Source organism: Sceloporus occidentalis, unplaced genomic scaffold (genome assembly GCF_023333645.1).
Source record: "Sceloporus occidentalis isolate IW3139 unplaced genomic scaffold, rSceOcc1.0.p SCAF_242, whole genome shotgun sequence".
Taxonomy (NCBI): domain Eukaryota; kingdom Metazoa; phylum Chordata; class Lepidosauria; order Squamata; family Phrynosomatidae; genus Sceloporus; species Sceloporus occidentalis.
In genome coordinates this window covers 634,387-650,165 of record NW_028317222.1, presented here as the reverse complement: position 1 = coordinate 650,165, position 15,779 = coordinate 634,387, and positions in this window count along the sequence as shown.

Genomic DNA, 15,779 nt, shown 5'->3' with positions numbered 1-15,779 from the left:
AGCCGGGCCAAAGAGTCCTAACGACCCAAACTGCAGCGTTCTGAGACCCCGGAGACCCCCAAATATTAACCCTTTCATAGCCCATCACACAGACGTTACTGTGCTGGCTGGTTAATGGAGGCAGCCAAACGGTTGTTGTGGAAACCGTGACTGGAGGTACAGATATTCTGCATGGAGTCACCTGTGTTCAAGCAGTATTCCAGCTGTGATATAGCAGGGAGAACAGAATTATATCCTCGGAAATCATTAAATCAGAAGAAGAAGAAGTTCATTAACCGTATAAGTACAGAAACCTACGCTGTGTTTTTGGTTGTAATGATCATTTGTGCCGTTTAAAAAATAAACCAGACGCCAAAGATTAACAGAGGAGGAAAAAGAAAAGCGCGATTAATCAAAGATTATGGGGTTTTATCATAAAGAAGAATAACTTTTTTTAACTAACGAGCTGAATTTTATATAAACGAGGTTAATCCAACAATCACCATCGCAACGTCTTTCCCTCAGGATTATTCTTCTGGGAGCAACCTACAGAATCCGACCGAAATATCAGAGCCGGAATCCCTGGAATCAGGGTCATACACGCTAATTCACATATACACCGTCACATACACATAACATATATATATCACATACACACTGATTCACATATACACACCGTCACATACACATAACATATATTATATATATCACATAACGCTAATTCACATATACACCGTCACATACACATAACATTATATATATCACATAACGCTAATTCACAAATACACCGTCACATACACATAACATATATATCACATACACACTGATTCACATATACACACCGTCACATACACATAACATAAATTATATATATCACATAACGCTGATTCACCTATACACCGTCACATACACATAAATACATTTTATATTATATATATATATATATATCACATACACGCTGATTCACATATACACACCGTCACATACACATAACATACATTATATATATATATATATATCACATACACACTGATTCACATATACACACCGTCACATACACATAACATAAATTATATATATCACATAACGCTGATTCACCTATACACCGTCACATACACATAAATACATTTTATATTATATATATATATATATCACATACACGCTGATTCACATATACACACCGTCACATACACAAATACGTTTTATATTATATATATCACATAACGCTAATTCACATATACACCGTCACATACACATAACATATTATATATATCACATAACGCTGATTCACATATACACCGTCACATACACATAAATACATTTTATATTATATATATATATCACATACACGCTGATTCACATATACACACCGTCACATACACATAAATACATTTTATATTATATATCACATACACACTGATTCACATATACACACCGTCACATACACATAAATACATTTTATATTATATATATATATATCACATACACACTGATTCACATATACGCATAACATATATTATATATATCACATAACGCTGATTCACATATACACACCGTCACATACACATAACATAAATTACATATATCACATAACTCTAATTCACATATACACCGTCACATACACATAACATTGATTCACATAATGTTAGGGATATTAATGAGACAAAATAGACAAAACCAATATTTCGTCACACACGCAAAATAACGACGCTACCAAACATTGTAGAACCACATCCACAATATTAAGTTAAGGAGATACCCTATATTTTATCTCCGATCCTAAATCCTTTCAGATCGCCGAAAATTATAATTCAAATTAGATAGATATCGCCACGATAGTCAATAAAATTATTATTTATTGTAAATACAATTTATAAAATATATATATGAGTCACACAGTGCATGATATAAAACACAAAATTCTTAAAACATGTAAAAAATAAATCAATTCAAATACAGTATATTATCGATAGTTATCAATATGAATTGTTATTTTATGAGTCTAACACACAATTAATTTCCAGTCCACTCAGCAACCAAAAATTGATAATAATCAGGGCAGTAATAAAGATATCACTATTTCTCTTATATTAGTTTAACTAATATGACAAATTAAAAATAATTTGTTTGTGTCTAAGAGTATTAGTGAAGTTCCTAATAGATGCAAATGATGTCAAACTTCATCTATAGGTAAAAATACCTTTTCATTATTGTTATTATCACGGGTTATAAGCTGCAGTCTCACAAGCCGCCATATACAATAATGCAATATACTATTTCCCAGAAACAGGGAATTCTATACGAAGAAGACAAAATTCACCTCTATTCAGAATAATAAAACAATTATATTTACCACCACTTGTTGCTGTGGTCCAACCGGTCCTTGTAGAAGTTAATCCAGATTTATTGTCAAGAAATTAAGTGGGAAAGAATATAACTTTCTACAAATTATATAGGTTAGGACTCCAAGTAACTCCAAGAGTGAAATATGGTGCCAGGATCTTAAGATTCCAATTCTCTGGGGTAAATTTGGTGAATAAGTCCGTCAGGGTCTGTCCATTTCAGGGTGCGATTTTTTTATTTATTTATTTATTTTTAAAGACATCAGCTTTTAAAGACAGAGCTTATTATCATAGCCTCCACCTTTTGGTAGGAATTCTCCAATCATAACGGTGGGTTTTACCCATTATAATTAGGATTTCTACTCATATTTACACCGTTGTAATTTCTTAATTTACCTGTGAGAGACGCTCTGGTCTAAGAATGAACTTAAAACCGTTACATATGTGTTTGGAATTTATCCTTGGTCACCCTAATCGCCAGGTGTTACCTCCTAGATAGTAACTCAGGTCTTGTAGTCTTCCCATGGATCCCCCATTCCAAGTTACATTTCTAAAGATATGCAGCGTCTAATCCTTAACTTTCTCACGGAAGATAACATTAATTGTATCATATATACTGAAACATCATTATACATGAATACTCCTTTGTTCTCAATTATAGAGGGAACAAACACAAAAAGAAATCATCACTACATGATTAAGTAAAATAAAATGGCTCTGACTCCATTTTGTGTAAAATCACAGAATATAGAAATACATGTTTTCTGTGATAAAATATCTGACAATATACACACCGTCACATACACATAAATAAATTTTATATTATATATATATATATATATCATACACACTGATTCACATATACACCGTCACATACACATAAATAAATTTTTAATATATATATATATATATATGATGGTGTGTGTATATGTGAATCAGTGTGTATGTGATATATATATAATATATAATGTATTTATGTGTATGTGACGGTGTGTATATGTGAATCTGTGTATATATATATATATATATATATATATATATATAATATATAATGTATTTATGTGTATGTGACGGTGTGTATGTGAATCAGTGTGTATGCGATATATATATATATATATATAAAATGTATGTTATGTGTATGTGACGGTGTGTATGTGATATATATATATAATATAAAATGTATGTTATGTGTATGTGACGGTGTATATGTGAATCAGCGTTATGTGATATATACAATATATGTTATGTGTATGTGACGTGTGTATATGTGAATCAGTGTGTATGCGATATTTATATAATATATTTATGTGTATCACATACACACTGATTCAAATATACACATAAATACATTATATATACATCACATCCACACTGATTCACATATACACACCGTCACATACATTTTATATTATATACCGTATTGGCTCGGATATAGGCCGCTCCCGTATATAGGCCGCACCCTAAAAGTTTGGTGCTTTTTTAAAGAAAACGTTTTTGCGATATTTATATAATATATTTATGTGTATCACATACACACTGATTCAAATATACACATAAATACATTATATATATATCACATACACACTGATTCAAATATACACATAAATACATTATATATATATCACATACACACTGATTCACATATACACACCGTCACATACACATAACATACATTTATATTATATATATATATATATATCACATACACGCTGATTCACATATACACACCGTCACATAACATATATTTTATATTATATATATATATATCACATACACACTGATTCACATATACACACCGTCACATACACATAACATACATTTATATTATATATATATATCACATACACACTGATTCACATATACACACCGTCACATACACATAAATACATTATATATTATATATATATATATATCACATACACACTGATTCACATATACACACCGTCACATACACATAAATATATTTTATATTATATATATATATATATCACATACACACTGATTCACATATACACACCGTCACATACACATAAATACATTTATATTATATATATATATATCACATACACACTGATTCACATATACACACCGTCACATACACATAAATATATTATATATATATATATATCACATACACACTGATTCACATATACACACCGTCACATACACATAAATACATTTATATTATATATATATATATATCACATAACACTGATTCACATATACACACCGTCACATACACATAAATATATTTTATATTATATATATTAATTCTATTAACATTCCTTTACCAGACGTTCTCAATAAACACAGAACCCCAAACCCCATCAGCTCGGGGGGTACACAGAACCCAACCCCAAACCCCATCAGCTCGGGGGGTACACAGAACCCAACCCCAAACCCCATCAGCTCGGGGAGGACACAGGGAATGGCTCCGGTACAGGGATATGTGATACAATGGGTTCCCCCGCCTGTGTTATCCCCCCTGCGGGTGCCGTCTGGGCAGACAGGGCTGTGCTGGCCGATTAAGAGCCCCAGCCGGGTTACCTGATTGTTCCTTTGTAGGCTGGAGCTGCAGCCACATTCTGTGTCTCTGGGGACGGTTATAAAATAAATCTCATTATAAGATATTACCGGGCCACAGAAACAGGATACAGACGCGCTCCATGACCCGGCTAAACCGCACACCAATCCCTAACAAAGACCCCCAAAACACCCTTACACAACAAAACACTTTTTGCAAACTTGTAGCAATGTTATACAAGCAACCTGCAGAGGGTGCTAGAGAGTTCAGTGTGAGTTGTAGTAACTGTGGTTTGGAGCTAACCAGCTCAGCATGGCAGTTATGAAGCTATGCATAATAAAGAAGCCTGTTTTACCCTTAACTGAGACTGCATCAATCTATGCATAGGAGGTATCAAAACAAAACTGCCCCCAAACAACCACGAAAATGTCTCTGCCCGGGGACAGGTGGTCTGGGGCAACTCCAGTTAACCTGGCCCTGTCACAGGTCTCAGTTCAGCGCACGGTGCCCGAGAGGTTTTCTATGTCTGGTGTACTCTGACCTAAAACCACTAGGCCTGGGGTTAGTGACAGCACCTCCGTCACATAACCAGGGCAGATAACCCTACCGGGCGATCAGCATACCTGGGACCTCTCCGCTTCTCCGGGTCAAGACCCGAATCCTCCAGGTCGTGGGAGCCGGGTCTTGACACGCCCCGCTCCCCGCCCATTTTCCCGTAAAATGGGGGTGTTTCCCGCTGCCGTCAGTGTGCAGTCCTGGCCGCGTCCCGCAAGGGAAGGCTCCGGGTAGCCGGAGCCCAGAAGTTCCCAGGTATGGCGATCAGGCCCCCTAGTGCTCCGCGGGCCATTTGGTCTCCCTAGTAATCAGCCCCTATACACTATAGATAACTATGCCCCGGGGCAAACTCCCAGGTCCCTGTGTCACCCCGCAGGGGGAGGGGCAGACTCAAAGTCCATTCCCAGCTTCTCTCTGTAGGATGATGATCTCGTGGTGCATCAACTCACCCTCCCACAGGCAAAATAATTTCTTCCCGTAAATGATGGCAGGAAGTTAACTGTTACCATAGCAACTAATGGATGAGCACCTAATAAATACACATTTCTATCATAATCCACAAAGTGCAGGTACAGCACAGACTGCTACACCACAAGTATACACAGCACTGATCTCCCCTCACACACTACTACACCACGACACATATACACAGCGCCGACCTCCCCCTCACACACTACTACACCACGACACATATACACAGCACCGGCCTCCCCCTCACACACTACTACACCACAACACATATACACAGCACCGACCTCCCCTCACACACTACTACTACACCACAACACATATACACAGCGCCAACCTCCCCTCACACACTACTACACCACAACACATATACACAGCGCCGACCTCCCCTCACACACTACTACACCACAACACATATACACAGCGCCGACCTCCCCTCACACACTACTACACCACAACACATATACACAGCACCGACCTCCCCCTCACACACTACTACACCACAACAAGTATACACAGCACCGACCTCCCCCTCACACACTACTACACCACAACAAGTATACACAGCACCGACCTCCCCCTCACACACTACTACACCACGACACATATACACAGCACCGACCTCCCCTCACACACTACTACTACACCACGACACATATACACAGCGCCGACCTCCCCTCACACACTACTACTACACCACGACACATATACACAGCGCCGACCTCCCCCTCACACACTACTACACCACAACACATATACACAGCACCGACCTCCCCTCACACACTACTACACCACGACACATATACACAGCACCGACCTCCCCTCACACACTACTACACCACAACACATATACACAGCACCGACCTTCCCCTCACACACTACTACACCACAACACATATACACAGCACCGACCTCCCCTCACACACTACTACACCACAACACATATACACAGCACCAACCTCCCCTCACACACTACTACACCACAACACATATACACAGCACCGACCTCCCCTCACACACTACTACACCACAACACATATACACAGCACCGACCTCCCCTCACACACTACTACACCACGACACATATACACATAAACACAGCACCGACCTCACCCTCACACACTACTACACCACGAAACATATACACAGCACCGACCTCCCCCTCACACACTAGTACACCACGACACATATACACAGCGCCTCCCCCTCAAACATTACTACACCACAACAAATATACACAGCACCGACCTCCCCTCACACACTACTACACCACGACACATATACACAGCACCGACCTCCTCTCACACACTACTACACCACAACACATATACAAAGCTCCAACCTCCCCTCACACAATACTACACCACGACACATATACACAGCACCGACCTCCCCTCACACACTACTACACCACAACACATATACACAGCACCGACCTCCCCTCACACACTACTACACCACGACACATATACACAGCGCCGGCCTCCCCTCACACACTACTACACCACAACACATAGACACAGCGCCAACCTCCCCTCACACACTACTATACCACGACACATATACACAGCGCCTACCCCTCACACACTACTACACCACGACACATATACACAGCGCCGGCCTCCCCCTCACACACTACTACACCACAACACATATACACAGCGCCTTCCCCTCACACACTACTACACCACAACACATATACACAGCACCAGCCTCCCCCTCACACACTCCTACACCACAACACATATACACCACGCCAACCTCCCCGTCACACACACTACTACACCACAACACATATACACAGCGCCGGCCTCCCCCTCACACACTACTACACCACAACACATATACACAGCGCCGACCTCACCTCACACACTACTACACCACAACACATATACACAGCACCGACCTCCCCCTCACACACTACTACACCACAACACATATACACAGCACAGACCTCTCCTCATACACTACTACACCACAACACATATACACAGCACCGACCTCCCCTCACACACTACTACACCATGACACATATACACAGCGCCGACCTCCCCTCACACACTACTACACCGCAACACTTATACACAGCACCGACCTCCCCCTCACACACTACTACACCACAACACATATACACAGCGCCTACCCCTCACACACTACTACACCGCGACACATATACACAGCGCCAACCTCCCCCTCACACACTACTACACCACAAGACATATTCACAGCGCCGACCTCCCCTCACACACTACTACACCGCAACACATATACACAGCACCGACCTCCCCATCACACACTACTACTACACCACAACACATATACACAGCACCGACCTCCCCTCACACACTACTACACCGCAACACATATACACCGCGCCAACCTCCCCCTCACGCACTACGACACCACGACACATATACACAGCAACGACCTCCCCCTCACACACTACTACACCACGACACATATACACAGCACCGACCTCCCCTCACACACTACTGCACCACTACACAGATACACAGCGCCAACCTCCCCTCACACACTACTACACCACGACACATATACAAAGCACTTTGTGGTATGTTAAAAATGTGTCAAAATAGAGAGTTTTGTGTTTATAGGACACACTTCTCAGAGATTATTTGTGTTACAGTGTGATATGTGTAAACATGGCAATGTTATCACCGTGGGCTGTGTGACTGTTGCCAATAACACATCAATATACAAAAAGGGACAAAACAGGCCTGGTTATTCATACACCTGAGGCTCCGAGATAAGGCCGAGATAAGTTACAGATCCACACGGCCTCCCAGCCGGCGCCGTCACGTGCCGACAAGAAAAACACTGTCACTGGGGCAGTTGTCGCTGAATTTTACCTCTGACTCTCTATAAAAACCTTCACAGGATCCATGCGCCAAAATGAATATTTTTTTTCCAGAAAATGTAAAAATTTGGAATTTTTGGGGCAAAAAAAAGTTTCTATAAATTACGCCAAACAGGCGCGGTGTATATAATGTCAATCAAAGGCCGCGGGTCACAATATGCGCTTCTCATTGAGCCTTTCATAAAATACACACTTTTTTTTCTTATCGTATACCTCGCTTACGAAAAACCTGCAATTTTTGCATTATTTTATGCTGATTTTTTGGTTTGAATGTTTTTGTTTTTGAAATAAATTAAAAATGACCACACTCACTGAATGCCATCGGCTAATATTATGTTAATTTATGCTGATTTTTGTTGGAATGTTGTTTTTTTAAATAAATTTAAAATTACTTATTTTTTTTCTAATTCGTTTTTTTTACCGTATATAACACCTACAGAACATCATCTGCAAATTTGGTGTTATTTTATGTTGATTTTTTTTTGTTTTTATTTTTTTACTTTTAAAATAAATACAAAATTTCATGCTAAAGTAGTACTTACATTTTTTTTCTTCCATGTGTTTTTTTTTTTACCGAATGCCTCCTGCGAATTTAACGGGGTTTTTTTGGTTCTAATGTTTTTGCTTTCAAAATAAATTCAAAATGAAAGAATGCTAAAATCGTTAATTGGGGTTTCATTACATGGAACTGGAAGAAAATCTTTTTTTAGATGAAATAAAGATTTTTTGGTGTGTTTTCAGCATTTTAGTGGCTTTTCGTGAGCGCTTGCTAATCTTCATGTACCCCCTGACCCACATGAGAACCGCCATCACAGCGTGACAGCAAAGTAGGGGTCAGAGTATAACACCGGTGGGAACGTCCACATACCCACAGCTGCCGGAGAGAGATCTGCCGGATCATTGGCATTTTATTCTTTCCTCTAGAGGTTTAATCGCATTACAAAAAAAACTAAGTTTTAAGGAGTTTTTTTTTGTTTCGATGGATACAGTGCCTGCCTTTGTGTCACATGACAATTACGTGTTCCTGAAAAAAATTATGAAATTTTGAAATTTGACATGATTAAATCATTATTTCTGAGAATCCACCCCCAGCTCAGAATCCTGCATCTGTAATCCGGAGCAACTCTGATTCTGTCCCTTTAATCTGGAGTCACTCCTGTTTCCATCCCCAGCTCTGTTATTCCACTCCTTTAATCAGGAGTCACTCCTGTTTGCACCCCAACTCTGTTATTCCACTCCTTTAATCTGGAGTCACTCCTGTTTGCACCCCCAGCTCTGTTATTCCACTCCTTTAATCAGGAGTCACTCCTGTTTGCACCCCCAGCTCTGTTATTCCACTCCTTTAATCTGGAGTCACTCCTGTTTGCACCCCCAGCTCTGTTATTCCACTCCTTTAATCAGGAGTCACGCCTGTTTGCACCCCCAGCTCTGTTATTCCACTCCTTTAATCAGGAGTCACTCCTGTTTGCACCCCCAGCTCTGTTATTCCACTCCTTTAATCTGGAGTCACTCCTGTTTGCACCCCCAGCTCTGTTATTCCACTCCTTTAATCTGGAGTCACTCCTGTTTGCACCCCCAGCTCTGTTATTCCACTCCTTTAATCAGGAGTCACTCCTGTTTGCACCCCCAGCTCTGTTATTCCACTCCTTTAATCAGGAGTCACTCCTGTTTGCACCCCCAGCTCTGTTATTCCACTCCTTTAATCTGGAGTCACTCCTGTTTGCACCCCCAGCTCTGTTATTCCACTCCTTTAATCTGGAGTCACTCCTGTTTGCACCCCCTGCCCCTCTTTCTTATCTCCGGCTTTGTTGGTAGCAAACGCCTGTGTTTGTTTTAAAAACACAGCAAGTGACATTTTTAATGTGTAATAACAGGTTTTTACCCAAATACTGAAAACTGCCTCCGCATTAACCCTTTGTGTCCCTCCCCAGGTGTTTCTCAGTTTGTTAAATTAAATGCGCTGCCGGTATTAGATGTCGTGTTTGTCTTCCTCGCCCGCGGCTCATCTACACACCAGGGCCGGCCACCTCGGCCCCTAATAAATCAGGTTATTCTGCGCCTGACATGTGTTACAGGGTCACCGTACCAAGGCTGGGCACCCCTGCTATCCACGGATCAGTCAGACCAACAATCGTGCGATAAAACAAGAACCACTTTTATTACACATAGAACTTATATAGATCCTTCACTCTATCAACATTCCTTTACCAGACGTTCTCAACACACACAGAACCCCAAACCCCATCAGCCCGGGGAGTACCCAGAACCCAACCCCAAACCCCATCAGCCCGGGGAGTACCCAGAACCCAACCCCAAACCCCATCAGCTCAGGGAGGACACAGAACCCCAAACCCCATCAGCCCGGGGAGTACCCAGAACCCAACCCCAAACCCCATCAGCTCGGGGAGGACACAGAACCCCAAACCCCATCAGCTCGGGGAGGACACAGAACCCAACCCCAAACCCCATCAGCTCGGGGAGGACACAGAACCCCAAACCCCATCAGCTCGGGGAGGACACAGAACCCAACCCCAAACCCCATCAGCTCGGGGAGGACACAGAACCCCAAACCCCATCAGCTCGGGGAGGACACAGAACCCAACCCCAAACCCCATCAGCTCAGGGGGGACCCAGAACCCAAATCCCATCACCACGGGGAGGACACAGAACCCCAAACCCCATCGGCTCGGGGGGTACCCAGAACCCAACCCCAAACCCCATCAGCTCAGGGGGGACCCAGAACCCAAATCCCATCACCACGGGGAGGACACAGAACCCCAAACCCCATCGGCTCGGGGGGTACCCAGAACCCAACCCCAAACCCCATCAGCTCGGGAAGGACCCAGAACCCAACCCCAAACCCCATCAGCTCAGGGATGACACAGAACCCAACCCCAAACCCCATCAGCTCGGGGAGGACCCAGAACCCAACCCCAAACCCCATCAGCTCGGGGAGGACACAGAACCCAACCCCAAACCCCATCAGCTCAGGGGGGACCCAGAAACCAAATCCCATCAGCTCGGGGAGGACACAGAACCCCAAACCCCATCAGCTCGGGGACGACACAGAACCCAACCCCAAACCCCATCAGCTCGGGGGGTACCCAGAACCCAACCCCAAACCCCATCAGCTCGGGGAGGACCCAGAACCCAACCCCAAACCCCATCAGCTCGGGGATGACACAGAACCCAACCCCAAACCCCATCAGCTCGGGGAGGACACAGAACCCAACCCCAAACCCCATCAGCTCGGGGAGGACACAGAACCCAACCCCAAACCCCATCAGCTCAGGGGGGACCCAGAACCCAAATCCCATCAGCACGGGGAGGACACAGAACCCCAAACCCCATCAGCTCGGGGGGTACTGACAGCAGGGGCTAATATTTATATATATATATATTGGCAGCACGGGTAATATTAATATATATATCGGCAGCAGGGTGTAATATTAATATATATTGGCAGCAGGGGGTAATATTAATATATATTGGCAGCAGGGGGTAATATTAATATATATCGGCAGCAGGGTGTAATATTAATATATATTGGCAGCAAGGGGTAATATTTATACATATATCGGCAGCAGGGGCTAATATTTATATATATTGGCGGCAGGGGGTAGTATTTATATCTATATATTGGCAGCAGGGGGTAATATTAAAGAAACTGCCAGTTCAGCTGTTATTTTGAAGTCGTATTTCAATCAAAGTCTTTACTATAAAGAGATAAGTACATATATATAATATACATATATAACGCAGATATATATATATACCTGTGTGTGTCATCTCATGGGCCTCATAGCGTGTCCCTGAATGGCAGAAATAAAATGTGGTCACGCTAGTACCAGGCCTTGGCTGTTGCTATACCTGACCTAGAGGTAACGGGCAGCAGGGTAGGAGAGGGGAGTACAGAGGAGGAGGGAGGGCATCAGGGGAGGAAAGAGGGTGGAAGGATTTGTGAGAGGAACCGGACAAATGAAACCGGGAGAGTTGGGATGTATGGCGCCATGCCTATGCCATCCGAGCCCTGAGGGGGCAAAGGGTAGAGTCCCAGCCCCCAGACGCACGGCACGGGGGCAGGAGGGAGGTAAATTATTTTAAAAATAAAGGTAAAGGGCGAATTGCGTGACGCGTTCCTTTAATTACCCCCTGTGGGGCGCAAAAAAAAAAACCTGCAACAACACAAATCAAAAAAACAAACAAACCCGGCGCTTCAAGCGCAAACACGAGTGATTTACTGCCACACGCCTCGAACCCCACACATAACCTGTGCAATGCGGCAGGAAGACCGGATCTGCCTCCCAGCAGAAGTGCAGCGGGAATTGAAACATGCATGGGATCGGCATAAGGCTCCAGTGGAGAGCTTTGTTGCCATAGACCCCCTGGGGCAGTCAGGCGAGATCAGAGGATCCCCCAACCAGCGCACCCTCCCCATTGCCTGAAAATCTGGACTGTCCTACAAAACACGGGACTGTTGGGAGCATACTTAGGAACTTTCCGGCTCTGGCTCCCTGTGGGCAGGGACTCAGCGTGTCATAACGGTTCGTGGGGGCAGTATAACTGGCGAGTGGGGGCAGTGTAATGGCCAGCGGGGGCAGTTTACTGGGTGAGTGGAGGCAGTATAAGCGGTGAGTGGGGCAATATAACTGTCGAGTGCGGGCGGTATAACCGGCGAGTGGGGGCAGTATACTGGGTGAGTGGGGGCAGTATAACTGTCGAGTGCGGGCGGTAAAACCGGCGAGTGGGGCGGAATACTGGGTGAGTGGAGGCAGTATACTGGGTGAGTGGGGGCAGTAGACTGGGTGAGTGGGGGTGGCATAATGGGTGAGTGGGGATGGTATAACCGGCGAGTGGGGGCAGTATACTGGGTGGGTGGGGGCAGCATACTGGGCGAGTGGGGCGGAATACTGGGTGAGTGGGGGCAGTATACTGGGTGAGTGGGGGCAGTAGACTGGGTGAGTAGGGTGGTATAATGGGTGAGTGGGGGCAGTATACTGGGTGAGTGGGGGCAGTAGACTGGGTGAGCGGGGGTGGTATACTGGGTGAGTGGGGGCAGCAGACTGGGTGAGTGGGGACGGTATAACCGGTGAGTGGGGGCAGTAGACTGGGGAGTAATAATAATTAGAGACACTCCCGTGATGGCCGGGTTCGGGCGTCTCTTCATACACGTATGTATATATATATATACATATCTCCACATGTTACATACATGTAATAATAGCCCCATATACCAGCTGCCCCTGCCAGCCCCAGCAGGTGAGCCCCAAACACAGCAGCAGCAGCAGCAGCAGCAGCAGCAGACATGCCCCAAACCCCACGCCTGCACCTCCCCTTCCAACCACTAGGACTCGTATCCTGCTACCTCTAGGACCCTGCCAGGAGGCAGCTCTCTGACCATGGGAGGAGATTGAAGAAAACAAGTTTAGTTAGCAGACTGCCTCCCCTCTATCTGCCCCGCTCTGCGAGCATGCACACAGCCATGCAACCCCCCCACTGAAGCACCCTGCTGCCCCCCACCCCCAGCATGCTCAGCACTGATCCTGCACCCCTGGGCCCCTGTGGGGGTGAACTGCATGAGGACTAGGAGAGCTCCCTCAGCCACACTCTGCATGGAAGGAGCACAGTGCATGCTCAGAAAAGGTATTTCCTCCCCAAAGTAGCAGAGGGTCCCTGCATGTGTGGCCCAGTCTGCCCCCAGCAAGGGCAGGGAGAGCACATGGGCAGCTGCATGGCTGCTCCCCCCCTGCAGGGCAGACTCCTGCACCCATTCGCAATTCAGGGCAAAGGACAGGCACATTGCAAAAGCCTCCAGAGCAAATAGGAGAGATATTCCCCCGAAACACGCGTGCAAAAATAGCATTTATTTCACCAAAAAATCCTTAAAAAAACAGAATTATTTCAGGGTTTGCAGAGAAGGAGGGGGTTCGTTTTTTTGTTTTTTTTTAGGTCTGGTAAAATCTGACAATTCAGAGTAGCGTAATTAGAAACGCAACAGTTGCAGAAGAATTCCGGATTATTATTATTATTTTAATTTTTTTTGATTAACCGGTTAATTTCACAATTTTTCCGAGAAAAGAAAAAAGGCCTGACATTTAAAAAAAAAAAACAACCCAAAAAAACCCCGATACATTGTAGCGCATGTATTATTTTTTCTGTTTTATTCTGCATTTTAAATAGATATAGATTTTTTCTGCAAGACTCAAACTTGCAAATTTATGAATTGCAGAATTTCTAATACTCAGCATTTTTTTTCAACTTTTTTTTTAAAAATCTTCCTTCTCCTGAAAGCCTCCTTTTCTGCCTGTTTGTGGAGCCTCGAGCTTTTACCAAACTCTTAAGAGAAACTCATTTTGCTTAAATTTGTTTTTTTTTGTTTTTTTTTAACTCGACGTGTCACTGTGAATTAACTTTTTTTTTTTTTTTTAAAGAAAAACCCAATTGTTGGGATATATTCTCAGGTTATAATTGTGTGTGTGTGTGTGTATATTTATATATATATGTGTTTTTTTGGTGCTTTAAATGTAATCATAGCCAAAATATCACGCAACATATGTGTAAATGTGTCTGTTGACTGGAAGGTACAGAAAAATATATAAAGAATAATATATAGTTGTTTTTTTTGTTTTTTCTTTAAAAACCCAAAATAGAGATTTTTTTTTCTGCAGAAAATACAGTAACTGCCTTATCCCCAAATAATTTTTCATTTCTGCTATTTTTTTTTATATATTTGCCAAATATAAAAATGACTTAAATTTAGAGAAATAAGAGAGTATTTAATTTGTTCCAAATTCTGTATTTTTTTTTTGTTGTTGCAGAAATTGCATGTTGCAATTAATGTTCAAAACAGCATTTCCAAAGAAAAAAGCTGGTAGCCAATAGAAATTATAGATTTTTATGTTCTTTTTTCGGCCAATTATTTTAACGCTCCTTTAATATCCAAAGAGTAGAAATTTTGCTTCATTTGGTAAACAAATATCATTAAATCAAACGTTGTGCCTTTTTCCTTAACAAAAAACAGTAAATTACTTGA